Consider the following 15277-nt stretch of genomic DNA (forward strand, 5'->3'; position numbering starts at 1 on the left):
CTTCTGCAACCACGTGTTAGAAAGTGAGAAGGCTGAATCACTTGCTTGCCGACTCCTCCTCAGGTTCCATAGTTAATCAGCATTTTGTCTGGACAGGGAGGTCCCTGGAAAAGGGTTTCCCGAACTCAGTGATGACATCCTGCTGATACTTTTTGTTTCTGTATCCAAGCACTCAAGGCTGTTGGAGATCTTGACCCTCTGGTCTTTAGCCAACTGTGTGGCTGCAGTGTTACTTCAAAGTTTCTGAGGAGGGATGCTGTAGCCCAGTGGGCCAGCCTACCTCTATTATATTCACTGCTTTGCATTATATTCTGCTTTATTACATTCAGCAGAAATGCAAGGAACCTACAGGCTTGTATCCTGTAAGAGATTGACTTCAGCAGTTAGCATGAGGCTTGAGGCCTACAAACTTTGGCATAGATAAACTTAGGTAACTCATACATTTTGGGGAACTGGAAATAGAGTGTAGGGGGGAATTTTGTCCATTATGACATCAGCCAATCACAGAACATGAACTGACTCCAGCTTCTGGAAGGTCGGTGGAACATCTGACCACAAGAGTGCCATGGCAATGAATTGCCGTATATGATGATGGGGTGAAATCATAAATACACTAACCCATAGAAGGAGGACAACTTAACATTGGTAAGGAGAGGAAATACAAATAAGGAAGAGGGGAGAAACCCCTATTGAATATGCATTAGACATGGTAACGTCAGCGTAACATATTAAAAAAGTGGTATCCCAGGGCAGTAGAGGAGATATGTAGCCCTTGGGAGGGGCCAGAATGATGGCCACTGGTGAAGATGAGGAAGGTGACGGTGATGAGGAAGATATTGGATAACATTTCAGGTTATTCTGCAAGGGATGGTGTGAGTATGGATGTTCAGATGTACCTTCTGTATTGTCTCTATCTACCTTACTGAGTTAGAGTGTGTGTTGCTTTGCTAAATGTATTAATAAATTATTTATTGGTAAATATAAACGAGTTCCTATAATGCGAGTGTTGCACTTGTACACATCGGGGCTCCCAACTATATAATAATTTTAATAATACTGGGCCTGATGTTTGGACAAGAACCTGTCAACCCTTAAAGTGATAACTGGGAATTTTTCCTCCTAAGCTATAGATCAGGCTAAAATGCAGAGAGCCATTGAGACCTTTTTAGTGTTGTAACGACTGTCTCACTGAGAGATGCATTCAAAGTTTCATTGATCATATAACCTTTCTACGAGGTGAATGGAAGGAATGGGCTTGTGTAATGCTCCTCCCCCATTTCATATCAGCCTTCTGTGACATACTGGATTTGTGATATGCTGCTTGGATTGGGCAGGAGGGATTATCATGATGTCAATTTTAATTGTAACCCTTCTGCCCATCAGAGTTGGCAGCAACAAGGGCCGGGTTCAATATCTAGGGGATCCATTCCAATAACGCAATGCAAATCGGCTCGAGCTCCCACCCAGTGACCTGGGACAAATATGTACCACTGCCGCTGGGCGCCTCCAAGAGGCAATACTTCCCCTCTCGCAAGCACATAGTCTGAGTGTAGCAAAAAGCCTTTTAATAACAGAGAGAAACAATGTGGCATTATGTTGGGGAAACACCACCACCAACAGGATTCATAACACAACCCATGAGCAAAAAAAAAACCCACCCCAAGCAAATTGGGGCATGCCCCTTTCCCTTTGGTTCTTGAGTCCAGCAACCCCAAATCACCCAAAGTCCCAAAAGTCCAATGACCCAAAAGTCTCTGTCCCTGGTCAGGGCAGCACCAGAGTTCGAAAGTTTATCTGCGGAGCTTTACCTCCCAACCTGGGTGGAGATGGGACGGGGGTAAGAGGCACCTTACATGATCTGAAGCTGACCGCCCCACAGCTCCATAGGCCTTCACTCCGCTCCACTCCGCCAGCCACCCCACGAACTCCTTCGCTCAGCTCCGCTCCGCAGCCCACAAGCAGCTCCCGCCGTCCCACAAACTGCTCCACGAGCCGGTCCACAAACTGCTCCACGTCCCACCAGCAGCTCCCGCCATCCTACGAACTGCTCCACCAGCCTGTCCACAAGGCACTCCAGCCGTCCCGCGAACTGCTCCACAATATATCTTCAGGCTCCCCCACTACTTAACACAACGCTCAGTGATTTCAGCTCTTAGTCAGTTCAGCTCTTTGGTGAATTCAGCTTGTAGTAGGGGAGCCTCAGAGCTGGTGCACTGTCAGCCCAAAGTGAGCTTAGCAGCCTATAATTAGACTTCTAATGAAATCAAAATTAGCTCTGATATTCCACAGTGGAGAGATGAGGAAGTGCAATTAGCATGTAAGGCCCTCACCAAGGGACCCATGCCACCAAGTATTAATACTTGTCCCTAGCCTCTCTCAATTCACAAAGTTTTGGAACCCATGACCCTTGCCTAGCGAGTGCCACTTAGTTGATGGTGAGTCCCTCCATCATAACAAAAGGCCAAGTACAGTTCCAAGCACAGTTCCCATAATCAGGGTAATAACAATTTATTCTTCCTGCCCCAATAACAGACACTGGGGATCCCACAGCAGCCAAAGTGACCATTTGGGCAGCTATGGCCTCATTCTAGGCAGGGTGGGTGTGCCTATGCAAATGAGATTGGCCCCTGAAGTTCTTTTCCACAACTTGCCACACCTCACCACCAGATGTCAGGGTGGAGCTCATCCTGACACTGCTTACATCATAAAATAAGCTTGGACCAATAGTGACTTCCATTTATTCTAAACACATCTTGTTCTGATGGTGACACCTAGATTTTTTTTGTTTCAGGGAGATTGGTTTCACAATTTAATTAGGTTGGACTCTTATTAAAACAATTTACCGCAATTAGGACAATTAATTTTGGAACAAAGACAGACAAACATAAAAGAGGGAGGAAAGTGGGAGTTACATAAATTCACTCTCTTTTTAATTGTTTGTCTGCCAGACTCTTGTTGTTCTCCATCTTTCCACTTCTCATCTTGGATATCTATCTAGGAAGCACCACACACTGCTGTTGACAAGCTGCTAGAGTCCCATTAACTCTTCAGGTTTGCTAACATCTATTCTTTCTCCAGCAACAATGCCAAGAAATTATAAACAATTGTGAAATCCTCTAGCTCATAAAAGTTCCAGCAGTGTTCTATATTAAGTCCAAAATAGATAGTGTAACTGGATTTGCAGCATCTACAAGAAAACATTGTAAAGTGTCTTGACTATTCAGAGTCGATTAATTTTTCAAAACTTTACCATTAAAGTATTCTTTCCTATATTAACTTTCTGAAGTTTAAAACTGTTTGGCTAATGTCTTTCTCAATTCACAGTTGTTTCAAATGTCTCTGCTCTTCCTGGTTTTGCCCAGGATCCAGATGGAGAAATACGGAAATCCCAACACAAAGCATACTAGCACATTGATTCTACTTAACCAGACCCAGAAAGTACAAGACATCCTGAGAATGGTCCAAAGCAGACTGCGAAGGGTTACAAAGGAATTTCATTAAACTTGGTGACTGGGCAACAAAATGGCAGATGAAATTTAATGTTGATAACTGCAAAGTAATGCACGTTGGAAAACATAACCCCAACTATACATATAAAATGATGGGATCTAAATTAGCTGTTACCACTCAAGAAAGAGATATTGGAGTCATTGTGGATAGTTCGCTGAAAACATCCACTCAATGTGCAGCGACAGTCAAAAAAGTGAACAGAATGTTGGGAATCATTCAGAAAGGGATAGATGATAAGACAGAAAATATCATATTGCCTCTATATAAATCCATAATATACCCACATCTTGAACGCTGCATGCATATGTGGTTGCCCCATCTCAAAAAAGATACATTGGAATTGGAAAAGCTTCAGGAAAGGGCAACAAAAATTATTAGCGGTATGGAACAGTTTCCATATGAGGAGAGATTAATAAGACTGGGACTTGTCATCTCTTTTCCAGGCTGAATAAGGGGGGATATGATAGAGATCTATAAAATCATGACTGGTGTGGAGAAAGTAAATAAGGAAGTGTTATTTATTCCTTTTCATAACACAAGAACTGTGGGTCACGTAATGAAATTGTTGGTGACACTGGGCATCATACTAGGTAACTCGGGAGGGTGGAAGGCCACAAGTGCCGAGGAAGCCCCCTCCACGGTAGGCCCAGACAAACCAAAGCGTCTCCATTCCGTGAACTTTCTGTAATCCTGCCAGACTATGAGGAAGCTAGTATAAAAACAGAGACAGAAAGCTGCAAAAACAGTTCAGAGCAGACAGCCTGCTCTCAGAGACAGCCTTCAGACAGCTCCGGCCAGGGTAAGCGTATAGATAAGAAAGGAATGTTTTGCACTAGCTTTCTGCAACACAGGAACGGATACAACCAAATAAGGCAGGGCTTACATAATGCTAATGAGGAAACATCTAATTGGCCGCTTTGGCTGTATTATTGTACAGGGCACTAGGTAATTGGTTGTATATGCTTCTGTAGCTAAGTTGGGAAAAAAGGTATAAATTGTATGATGTAATCTGCAGTTGGGGCTGCAGGATTTGAGATAGCTGTGTCTCCCTGGCCTGTTTGCAGCTGCAAATAAACTCTCTGCTTCGCCACCCTGTTGTGATTATTGGGTGACGCATACCGGGCAACAAACCCCTACTGTTGCTTGCCTTGGGCACTCTGTGCCGGCAACAAAATCAATAGGCAGCAGCTTAAAACAAACAAAAGGAAGAAGTTCTTCAGACAACACACAATCAACCTGTGGATCTCTTTGCCAGAGGACATTTGTGAAGGGCAAGTCTATAACAGGGTTCAAAAAAGAACTAGATACGTTCATGGAGGATAGGTCCATCAATGGCTATTAGCCAGGATAGGCAGGGATGCAAAACCATGCTCTGTAGTGTCCCTAGACTCTGTTCGCAGAAGCGGGGAATGGGCAATAGGGGATGGATCACTTGATGATACCTGTTCTGTTCATTTCCTCTGAATCACCTGGCATTGGCCACTGTCAAAAAACAGGATACTGGGGTAGATGGACCATTGGTCTAATCCAGTATGGCCGTTCTTATGTTGTTAACTGAGCCCAGCTTCTAAACCAAAAGGGCTCAGTTCAACCTTCATGCATGGCTATCGGAAACATAACTCTGAACCGTCTAAGCTTTCTTTACTTCTACTCTGTACAGTAATCAGCCTAAAACCTGTTCACTAGTGCAGCTGAGTGAATTCTGCTCTGCAGTAATATTAGTTACCAAAGTTGATCACTGTGTCTGATCTGTGATCACAGGAGTAATGACTTCTACTGAGTGTCAGATCTCATGAGAACTGTGAGTGTATTCCATATTTTTTCATGCAATGCATAAGGGTGGCTACAACCCCTAGATGGCTTTTGTCTGGGAAGTTAAAGGCAAGAGCTCCTCAGTGGAGGGCCCTCAATGCTGTTATTTATTCATTGTCTTAGTCCAACATTATCAAAATTTATTCGCTTTCAGGGCCCAATGCAAAGTCTATATTTACACATATTCTCTAAGCTATGAGCTGAGTGTGTTAACCGTTTTTGTGGTGATTGGAGGGGTTTCAGTAATGGCATTGAATCAACTTGGAGTATTTTTAAAAGAATCATTAACTTCAAGCTCTGGCCACATGACTAATATGAGTCTGAAAAATACATAAATAAAAATTATAGTCTAATTTAAGATGACTTTTCAGAAGCTGTGAAACTTAATGTATGTAGCAAAATTAGGGTCAAACTCTTCCCATTCACACCTGTCAGGGTTCCCTCCCCACTCTGAACTCTAGGGTACAGATGTAGGAACCTGCATGAAAGACCCCTAAGCTTATTTCTATCAGCTTAGGTTAAAAACTTCCCCAAGGCACAAATCTCTATTTGTCCTTGGACTGAAGTATGCTGCCACCACCAAGTGACTTAGACAAAGAATCGGGAAAAGGACCACTTAGAGTCCCTATTCCCACAAAATATCCCCTCAAGCCTACACCCCCTTTCCTGGGAAGGCTTGAAAAATAAACAAGGTGAGCACAAACCAGACCCTTGGGTTTGTAGGACACTAAAAACCTAATCAGATTCTTAAAAACCAGAACTTTTTATTATAAAGAAAAAAAAAGTAAAAGAAGTAAAATCAGGATGGAAGGTAATTTTACAGGACAATCAGATTCAAAACACAGAGGATCTCCATCTAGACCAAACTTTAAAGTTATAAAAAGAAAACCAAGAATACACCTTCCTCTCAGCTCAGAGAAAATCACAAGCCAAAACAAAAATAAGCTAACGCATTCCCTTGCTAGTTCTTACTGATTCTAATGGAGTTGGATTGCTTGCTTCCTTGATCTGTGTCCGGCAAGCACACAGAACAGACAGACCAAAAACTCACACCCCCCACTCCCCACCCAATTTGAAAGTATCTTGTCCCCTTATTGGTCCTTTTGGTCAGGTGCCAGACAGGTTACCGGAGCTGCTTAACTCTTTACAGGTAAAAAAAAAATTTGTGCCTCTGGCCACGAGGGGTTTTATAGTACTGTATACAGGAAGGTTTCAGAGTAAGAGCCGTGTTAGTCTGTATTCACAAAAAGAAAAGGAGTACTTGTGGCACCTTAGAGACTAACCAATTTATCTGAGCATAAGCTTTCGTGAGCTACAGCTCACTTCATCGGATGCATCCGATGGGCACTTATGCTCAGATAAATTGGTTAGTCTCTAAGGTGCCACAAGTACTCCTTTTCTTACAGGAAGGTTGTTACCCTTCCCTTTATATTTATGACAACACCCCATGCAATCTCAGTGTAAGTCAGGGCAGAATTTGGCCTTGATTGTGTGCTATTTGTAATCTATAGCTTTTCCACAAATACTCACTCATTTTATCTTGAGGCCCTGGTGCCCCACCTACCCTTATGTCAGACAGGCCTTCCAAGGCAGGGGAGCTATGTCATGTGTCCTAGTGAATAGAGTATTGGATTGGGACTCAGGAGACCTGGATTCTGTTCCAAGCTCTGTGTGTATAATATTGTGTGTGTCTCTCTTGTGTGTCACACAATATTGTGTGTGTTTCTTGACTTTAGCAAAGCTTTTGACACGGTCTCCCACAGTATTCTTGTCAGCAAGTTAAGGAAGTATGGGCTGGATGAATGCACTACAAGGTGGGTAGAAAGCTGGCTAGATTGTCGGGCTCAACGGGTAGTGATCAATGGCTCCATATCTAGTTGGCAGCCGGTATCAAGTGGAGTACCCCAAGGGTCGGTCCTGGGGCCGGTTTTGTTCAATATCTTCATAAATGATCTGGAGGATGGTGTGGATTGCACTCTCAGCAAATTTGCGGATGATACTAAACTGGGAGGAGTGGTAGATACGCTGGAGGGGAGGGATAGGATACAGAAGGACCTAGACAAATTGGAGGATTGGGCCAAAAGAAATCTGATGAGGTTCAATAAGGATAAGTGCAGGGTCCTGCACTTAGGACGGAAGAACCCAATGCACAGCTACAGACTAGGGACCGAATGGCTAGGCAGCAGTTCTGCGGAAAAGGACCTAGGGGTGACAGTGGACGAGAAGCTGGATATGAGTCAGCAGTGTGCCCTTGTTGCCAAGAAGGCCAATGGCATTTTGGGATGTATAAGTAGGGGCATAGCGAGCAGATCGAGGGACGTGATCGTTCCCCTCTATTCGACATTGGTGAGGCCTCATCTGGAGTACTGTGTCCAGTTTTGGGCCCCACACTTCAAGAAGGATGTGGATAAATTGGAGAGAGTCCAGCGAAGGGCAACAAAAATGATTAGGGAACTGGAACACATGAGTTATGAGGAGAGGCTGAGGGAGCTGGGATTGTTTAGCCTGCAGAAGAGAAGAATGAGGGGGGATTTGATAGCTGCTTTCAACTACCTGAAAGGGGGTTCCAAAGAGGATGGCTCTAGACTGTTCTCAATGGTAGCAGATGACAGAACGAGGAGTAATGGTCTCAAGTTGCAGTGGGGGAGGTTTAGATTGGATATTAGGAAAAACTTTTTCACTAAGAGGGTGGTGAAACACTGGAATGCGTTACCTAGGGAGGTGGTAGAATCTCCTTCCTTAGAGGTTTTTAAGGTCAGGCTTGACAAAGCCCTGGCTGGGATGATTTAACTGGGAATTGGTCCTGCTTTGAGCAGGGGGTTGGACTAGATGACCTTCTGGGGCCCCTTCCAACCCTGATATTCTATGATTCTCTCTCTCTCTCTCTCTATATATATATATATATAAAAATACTGTTAGCTAAAAGGTCATTTGGGGATAGTTTACAAAGAAGGGGTTTGTCACACTCAGTTGTATGTTTTTTTTAATTTTGATTAGCTCTGTCTACGTCTAACTACATGTCTGTACAACACCTAATACAGCGGGGACCCACTCACGACTGGGGCTGTTAGTCACTACCGTAATATAAATAATTCCAGGGTTAGACACAAAGTCAATCAGACTACATTAAAAAGCCATGTTCGGCCAAGTCTACTCAATGGGCCATTTTTTAAAATTTGTCCTCTACTAGCCCTCTTAACTGTCAGTTCTGTGTGCAAATTCATCATTTTTGTTCTAATATCATAGTACATGCAGATCTGCATGTGCTAAATGATTATGCTTGCAAAACTGAAAAGGCAGAATTAGAGGTCAGGTTGATGGTGCTTTACAAATACAGCCCTGTACTCCACACTAGGCAAAATCTAATTTCTTTTTTGAACATTCTTTTGCTGTGCCAAACTCCCACTAAGATCCCTTAACCAGACATCAATGGGAGTTGCACATAGCATACGCATCTGAGGACAGAATTTTTCTTGATGCTGTAACCCATGGATGGTCACTTGCACATAAATAACTTTCCACCATATGCTCCAAATCTCGTTACTATGTATGTATGCATGTGTATGTTTAATGCATTCTTACTTATATGCCCACACAATAAAATTTATCTTCAGATAGCAGCTTTGGTTATATATAGAATTATGATACCGTGCCTTACAATTGCAGGCAAAATCTAAAGAAAAAAGGAAATATCTTAGGCCGTGACTGAAAGATGGGATGGGATTCAGTGGTGTGAAAGACGTTGAAGGATGAGCATTCTAAGTACACAGTAGCTACTGGAAGAACAAAGGAAAGGATATTTCCATTGTGCCCCCTCTCCTTAAAGGAATGAGGCCAAAAACATGGGCAAGAGGGGATGTGCAGTAGAGAGGAATTGGTGAGTATGTGGTCAGATGGGTCAGGAAGGGAATACTTTATGAGAATTTGAAAGCTAGGAAGCTGAAATGCATGCCCTTGATACGTGATCAGAGTGACAGTGTCCCCCTTCCTGGAAAGAAAGTTGCCTTGTTGCAGTATGCTGTAATCTGAATATAGATCACAGATATTTTATTTATAGTTCATAAAATGAAAAGATCTTGTTCTGTTAAATTATCTCATCATAGTAATGGCCTCTCCACAAGTGACTAATGTTGCTAATAGAAAATATTCCCTTTGGTGAGGGATAAACCCTTGTTATCACTGGACACATTTATTTCAGCCGATCCATCTACAAATAAAGCATTAATGGTAATCTTAGCAATTTCCACTGTGGCAGAAATATCTTTGATTTTAATGGAAAGGCCCTAATATTATCTGCAACAGACTTATCTGAAGCTTGAAGAAAGAAAAGTTGTCATATTTTATTTCTTCTATTTTAAACTATACTTTTAGTTTGTCAAATATTTGCTCTATTGCTTGTGACTTTAATTGTTTTGTAAACGATTTAGCTTGTCCTGAAAGGGCGTAGTTCTTATGAAGAATTTTATGTGTCTGGGAAAAGTGAACAAATTTACAGTATCTAAAGTGACCCTGAATAAGTGCACTGTTTGTTTTACAAATTATTTTGGTGTCCAAGTTGTCAGATAAAATTGCTTCAGAGGAAGGGAGTGGTTGTCTGGGTGAAGGGGGGAGAACGCTCTTCCCTGGGAAGCCCATTAGTGCCAATTTCACTAAATTTAAAGTGAAACTGAATGTGATTCCTCCTTAGTCTGCCGTGTACATTTCTCCCAGTAATTAACATGCATGTGCAGTCTAGCACAATTAAGGACAATTGCCAATGTCTGTTTAGGAGAAGCCGAGGGCTAGGATAAATGGGGTTATTGGAAGTCAAGATTAAGATTCTGAATGGCCTCTCTCTGTGCCTCTCTCTGGCTAGTGTTATCAGTCTGTCACTTTCATAAGCATCAGACTTACCCAATTTTTCATTTAAAAATACAAAATTCCACTGCACACTTATATAAATAAAGATGGCAGTGTATACAAGCTGAAGTGCCTATAGGCTACAATGGTTCAACATAACATGCTTTCAAAAGACATCTTTTTGAAGAAGATATTTCATTTTAAATTTCCTCTTTGGGGGGAAAAAATGAGACTCCAGAGATCAAATAAGCAATGGCAGAAGCAGCAGCATAGTGTGAGACAGTTAATCACAAAAAAAGCAGGCTTATATTATTTGTTTCATGACTGTGTGTTTGTGTATGTTATCTGTATGACATAGCATCCGGCTGGTGTGTAAAGAGCGAGCCTTTAAAATATCAGTACTCCGTCACCTAACAAAATAATGCCATGAAAAATAACCCTAGAACCTCTATAAGACATGTTCCTTCTATAGCTGAGAAACTTCTTCCAGAGAAATATTTACTAAGAACAATATGATAAGAGATTAGGAAACATTTTCCCGGAAAATCATTAAGAATGCTCCAGTTATTATAGGAAATCGATAACTTTTACTGTTTTGTAACAGATTAGTTACCAGCTAGAAGGCATTTGAATATCGTACTGATGGGTGCAGTGATGCATCATTGATGGATGACTGCTGACCTCATAGGAGCCATTTCCACAGCATGATAACCTGAGCATGAGAGAATAGAGGTGAAATGAAAATAGTAAATGGGCTTTGGAGAAAATATGTTAAATTATTTATTTTAAAGAACCAGTTGAATGTTAGGTCATCACTGCTGGCCCTTTCTGTGCCTGTGCCAACAAAGATTTGAAGGTCCCAAGGGGCAACTCATGGTAGGTCTTAGCTACTGAGTGAGCCTGGGTTTTGGACCCAGATCTGGAAGCTCAGATTAGCCTAGCCCAGGTGTGAGCTTCCACATTAAGTCACACTCGTGTCATACCTGTGTAGCTGTGATGCAGCAGGCACTGCAGTAACCTGGTGAGGCCCTAGAATGTCTTGGGGCACATCCTGTGGTTCGTAGCGCTGCACTGAGATGCACCACTCTATGAATTCTTGTGCCGTGTACTGTAGGAGAACTTGTCCGTGTTTCCTCAGCCCCTGTGCGGAAGTACTCTGAGCCCACCAACACAGTAAAGTAAGGCACTTCCAGTTTGGCATGCCTTGCATTCTTGTTCATGGTCTTTGTTTCAGTCGACAGGAAGCCTAGATCCAACTCAAACTGATAACCTGTTGGCAGCCTGAGCTCAGCCCATACCCACCCTGGATCAATCCAGGGATGGGGTTGCAGCCCCCACCCGAGGCAGAGGGAACCTGGGATGGCAGGGGTGTGTGTGACCACCCTGCCAGGGGCTGGGAGGAGGCTGAGCCCCAATGGCAGCTCCAGAGGGAGCGGCTTGGAGCTGTTTCTCTGCATTCCATAGAAACAGAGCAGAACCTGGTACGTGAGGGAGCTGCACCCCGGAGAGCAGAAGGCAGGCCCCACAGAGCAGCGCCCTCGGCACCATGAGTCGGGGCATGGCTGCCTGAGGCCAGGGAGCTCCAGCATGGTTTCCTCCCCGTGGTCCCACTCCTGCTGCTCCTGACCACCCTGCCACAGCCCCTGGGCAGCTCCAGACGCTTCCCTGAGCCATGGATGCGATGCTGGGGGCGTGACTACTGTGCGGCACCAGCAGGCAGCTCCAGGCACCCTGCGGGGCACCCTCCTGCCCCAGCCCGAATGCCAGCACCGGCACCCACCGAGCTCGCCCTCTATGTGTTAGGGGAGGGATTATGGGCCCCTTCTTAGTGTAGGGCCTGGTGCCACAGCACCATTGCTGTCATTGTAAACCCAGTACTGGAACTAGGCCAGGAAACACTGGTGGTTAAATTTCACCCACTAATTCTTGCATCCAGCCCAATGTGCTTTAGTTCAACCACAGTGTGTCTTTCAGAAAGTCATTCAGTCCTGATATAAAGATTCCAAAAAATAGAGAATCCACCAGTGGTCAGCTGCTCCAATGAATGGTTACCCCCATGTTTAAAACATTGAGCTTTTTTTTCAGATTGAATGATTCTAGCTTCATGTTCCAGACATTGGCTAAAGCATATCTAGTATCACTTTTCCTTTGGGTTTTGTTTCTTGCATCTTTACCCAAAGAATTTCATCCCCTCAGTCTTTATTGTTGAATTGTCTTATGGATATTTAAATCCGATACTTCTGGCAGAACATCATCACCCTTATTTTTCTTTCCTTTCTCTCTCACCCTATACTTCATAACCTTCTATATTGAAATATCTCTTATCTGACCCTCATATATTTGAATTATGCCCACTAGTCCCTACTGTCTACAATTTGATAACGCTGCCAGATCTTTTCCATAGTTCCTTTTCATTTGTGAATAGGCACTTTAGAACATTAATACTCTGCTTATTCTTCTGTTTCAGAATCATTCTAATTTTATATGTTGAAAGTATATGGCATATTATTTGAGTTAAGCCGAAGCCCCTCCCCTTTCACTCATCTTGTTTAGACTTTGTCTACTACAGATGTTAAACTTACCAGTCACCTCATCACATATGGAATTTCCGTGCCCTGTGAATCCAAAACACTCCTCTGTACATAACCAGTAAAATCATTTTTAGCAACCAATATCATTCTTCTCCTTTTTTTGACTCACATTTGGCACCTGCAGAATTTCTGAGAAAATCACTTCTATTGATCCTGTCTTCAGTTCTCTTCCAAGTTTCCACAAGTGTACATGCCTCTTGATTTTTCTGTGGCTTCCTTTTCATGCCTGCTTCTTGGTCACTTGATCTCAGCTGACCTTATTTCAGAATGTTCCTCTAGCTTGCCAAGGATAGAATAGCTAGTGTGGGAGCAGGGTTTAATGGCACCATATCATTTTTTGTATGCCATTTCCTGATTTCTGAGTCATTGTGATAGAATGACGATTTACACCTGAGTTTGAGCCATATGCATTTTATGCCATTTTTAATTAAATGTACATTGGCAATCTCTCCTTGCTGAATTCTAGTCCAAATAAATCATAGCTCAGCATGAACACAATAATACTGCATGTATTGGACTACCCTCTGTCAGATCTCGGCCTAATTTAAACTCATTTACAATCCTGGAGTATTATAATTCCATCTGACATTGTAGGAATGGAGTATCTTTTTTTTTTTTTTTAAAGGAACTCTGGAAATCCTCTTTAGGATTGGTGAAACTTTAAGGTTCTAGAAGGATAAATCACCTGATCTCATACATCAGTGATCCACATTTTACTTGTTGGCTTTCAGATAGACCAAGTGGGTTACTAATATTCATCAGTAAAATAGCATGCCCTTCAGAGTCCATTCATTATGAAAATGTTAAATATTTTTATACGAACTTGAAAGGGGCTTGATCCCGGAATGCATAACTGTGGAACATAGAACAAGGTAAAAGGTCATGAGTAAGATAGGAAGCATAGAGGGAACTCAATCTTGCCTACTAATGGAAGTTACAGCTATGAGGGGATTGTCGGCTACGTGCTTTGTTTGCATAGCAAGGATCTCATTTTAGTCCATGTTGTCTCAGTTTCATCTACTCTCTATCCATCTCTACTTCCAAGAGGAAGGAGCAGAGCCTTGAGAAGTCAGAATACTCAATGCAAAGGAATACATCTACCACTTACATTTGCACTGGAACCAAACAGCCTTGCTCGCCCTGCTGCATTCTGTGCAAGGATTTGGATGATTTTGTTACATCATAAGATGTAGATTAGGTTTGATAGCATCTTAAAATGGAACTCACTTTGTCATGTGCTCCTAAAACCTTAGAAGCTTTAGATTGTTCCCCAGTCGTTCTCAAATGGAAAATGACTGTTTAATTCTGCTTGTCTGTCACATCAGAAATGTTACCAGTGACAATCACATCAGCACTCTTGAGGAGGAGACGATCGTTTCCACGCATTCGCCATATCACATTTTGGAACCTAGTATGGAGTAATGAGTGGCTATTTTATACTATCACCATCAAGATGTTAACATTTTTTCTTAAGTTCTTTTCAGTTAATAGATCAGAATGTGTAAAAATAAATGTGTTCCATTAGGAATAGGTGCAATCTGTTGTATGGATTCTGAATTGTTCTTTGGGACTGTACATGTTACAGTTATGTAACAGCACCGAGAGATGAATCAATGCTGTGATAAAGTCTCTTTACATTTAGCAAAGTTGAGAGTGTATATTAAAGTCTAAATGCCTGGTATGCCTAGCATATATGTGGTAGGATGTCATTAATCATTAGTACACAATGACTGAGATACTGGAGCCCTGTGTATAATTGCATATTGCAATGCATTATATTAAATATGTCCATATCAATAATCACTACTTATAGTTTAAAACCATTCAGACGATAAAGTTAGTGCAGAACTTAGCAGTTCATTGTTGGAGTCAAGTATCCAACTTTGAGCTCATATGACTACCGTTCCATTCTATGCACTGGCTTTCCTGTGGTCTTTAAAGATATGTCTACAGCACACACTTCTTTTGGCAGTGTGTAGAGTACATACACAAGTAGCCCCCCTAGCACGGGTATGGATAGCAAGGTAGATGGTGAAGTACTGCTTAGGTGAGAAGAGTAAAGACATGCCTGAAGCCGATATACCCTACATGGCTCTAGTCACCCAAGCAGGGCCTTCCCATCTACACTGCTGTTTTTAGTAGTGTAGCGTCTTGATTCCTTCCTGCCGCTAGAGCCTTTCCCTGCAGGTGAGAAGGGCTCAGGCAGGAGGGGAAGGCAGCAGGTAAAGGTTCTGCCAGCTCCCCTCTGGCAAAGTTTTTCTCTGCTGCCTTGCCCCTCCTTTAGATCCTTTCACAGACACATGTGGCTACACACTGCAGCCTGGACGCAGCTTGCTTTTTACTGCAGTATGTAGCTACACATACCCTATTTGCTGCCAATCCTGGTATGCAGCGTAGACATAGCCTAAGGTATTGATTTCAGTGAGAGAGAGAGCTGCTGGCTAGACATTCCTAATGAGCTTTCATCGTCTTTGGAATTCACCCCCTCCAACTGAACTCTGATCCAGAACAGCATAACCTACAAG

This window comes from Caretta caretta, chromosome 5 (genome assembly GCF_965140235.1).
Source record: "Caretta caretta isolate rCarCar2 chromosome 5, rCarCar1.hap1, whole genome shotgun sequence".
Taxonomy (NCBI): domain Eukaryota; kingdom Metazoa; phylum Chordata; order Testudines; family Cheloniidae; genus Caretta; species Caretta caretta.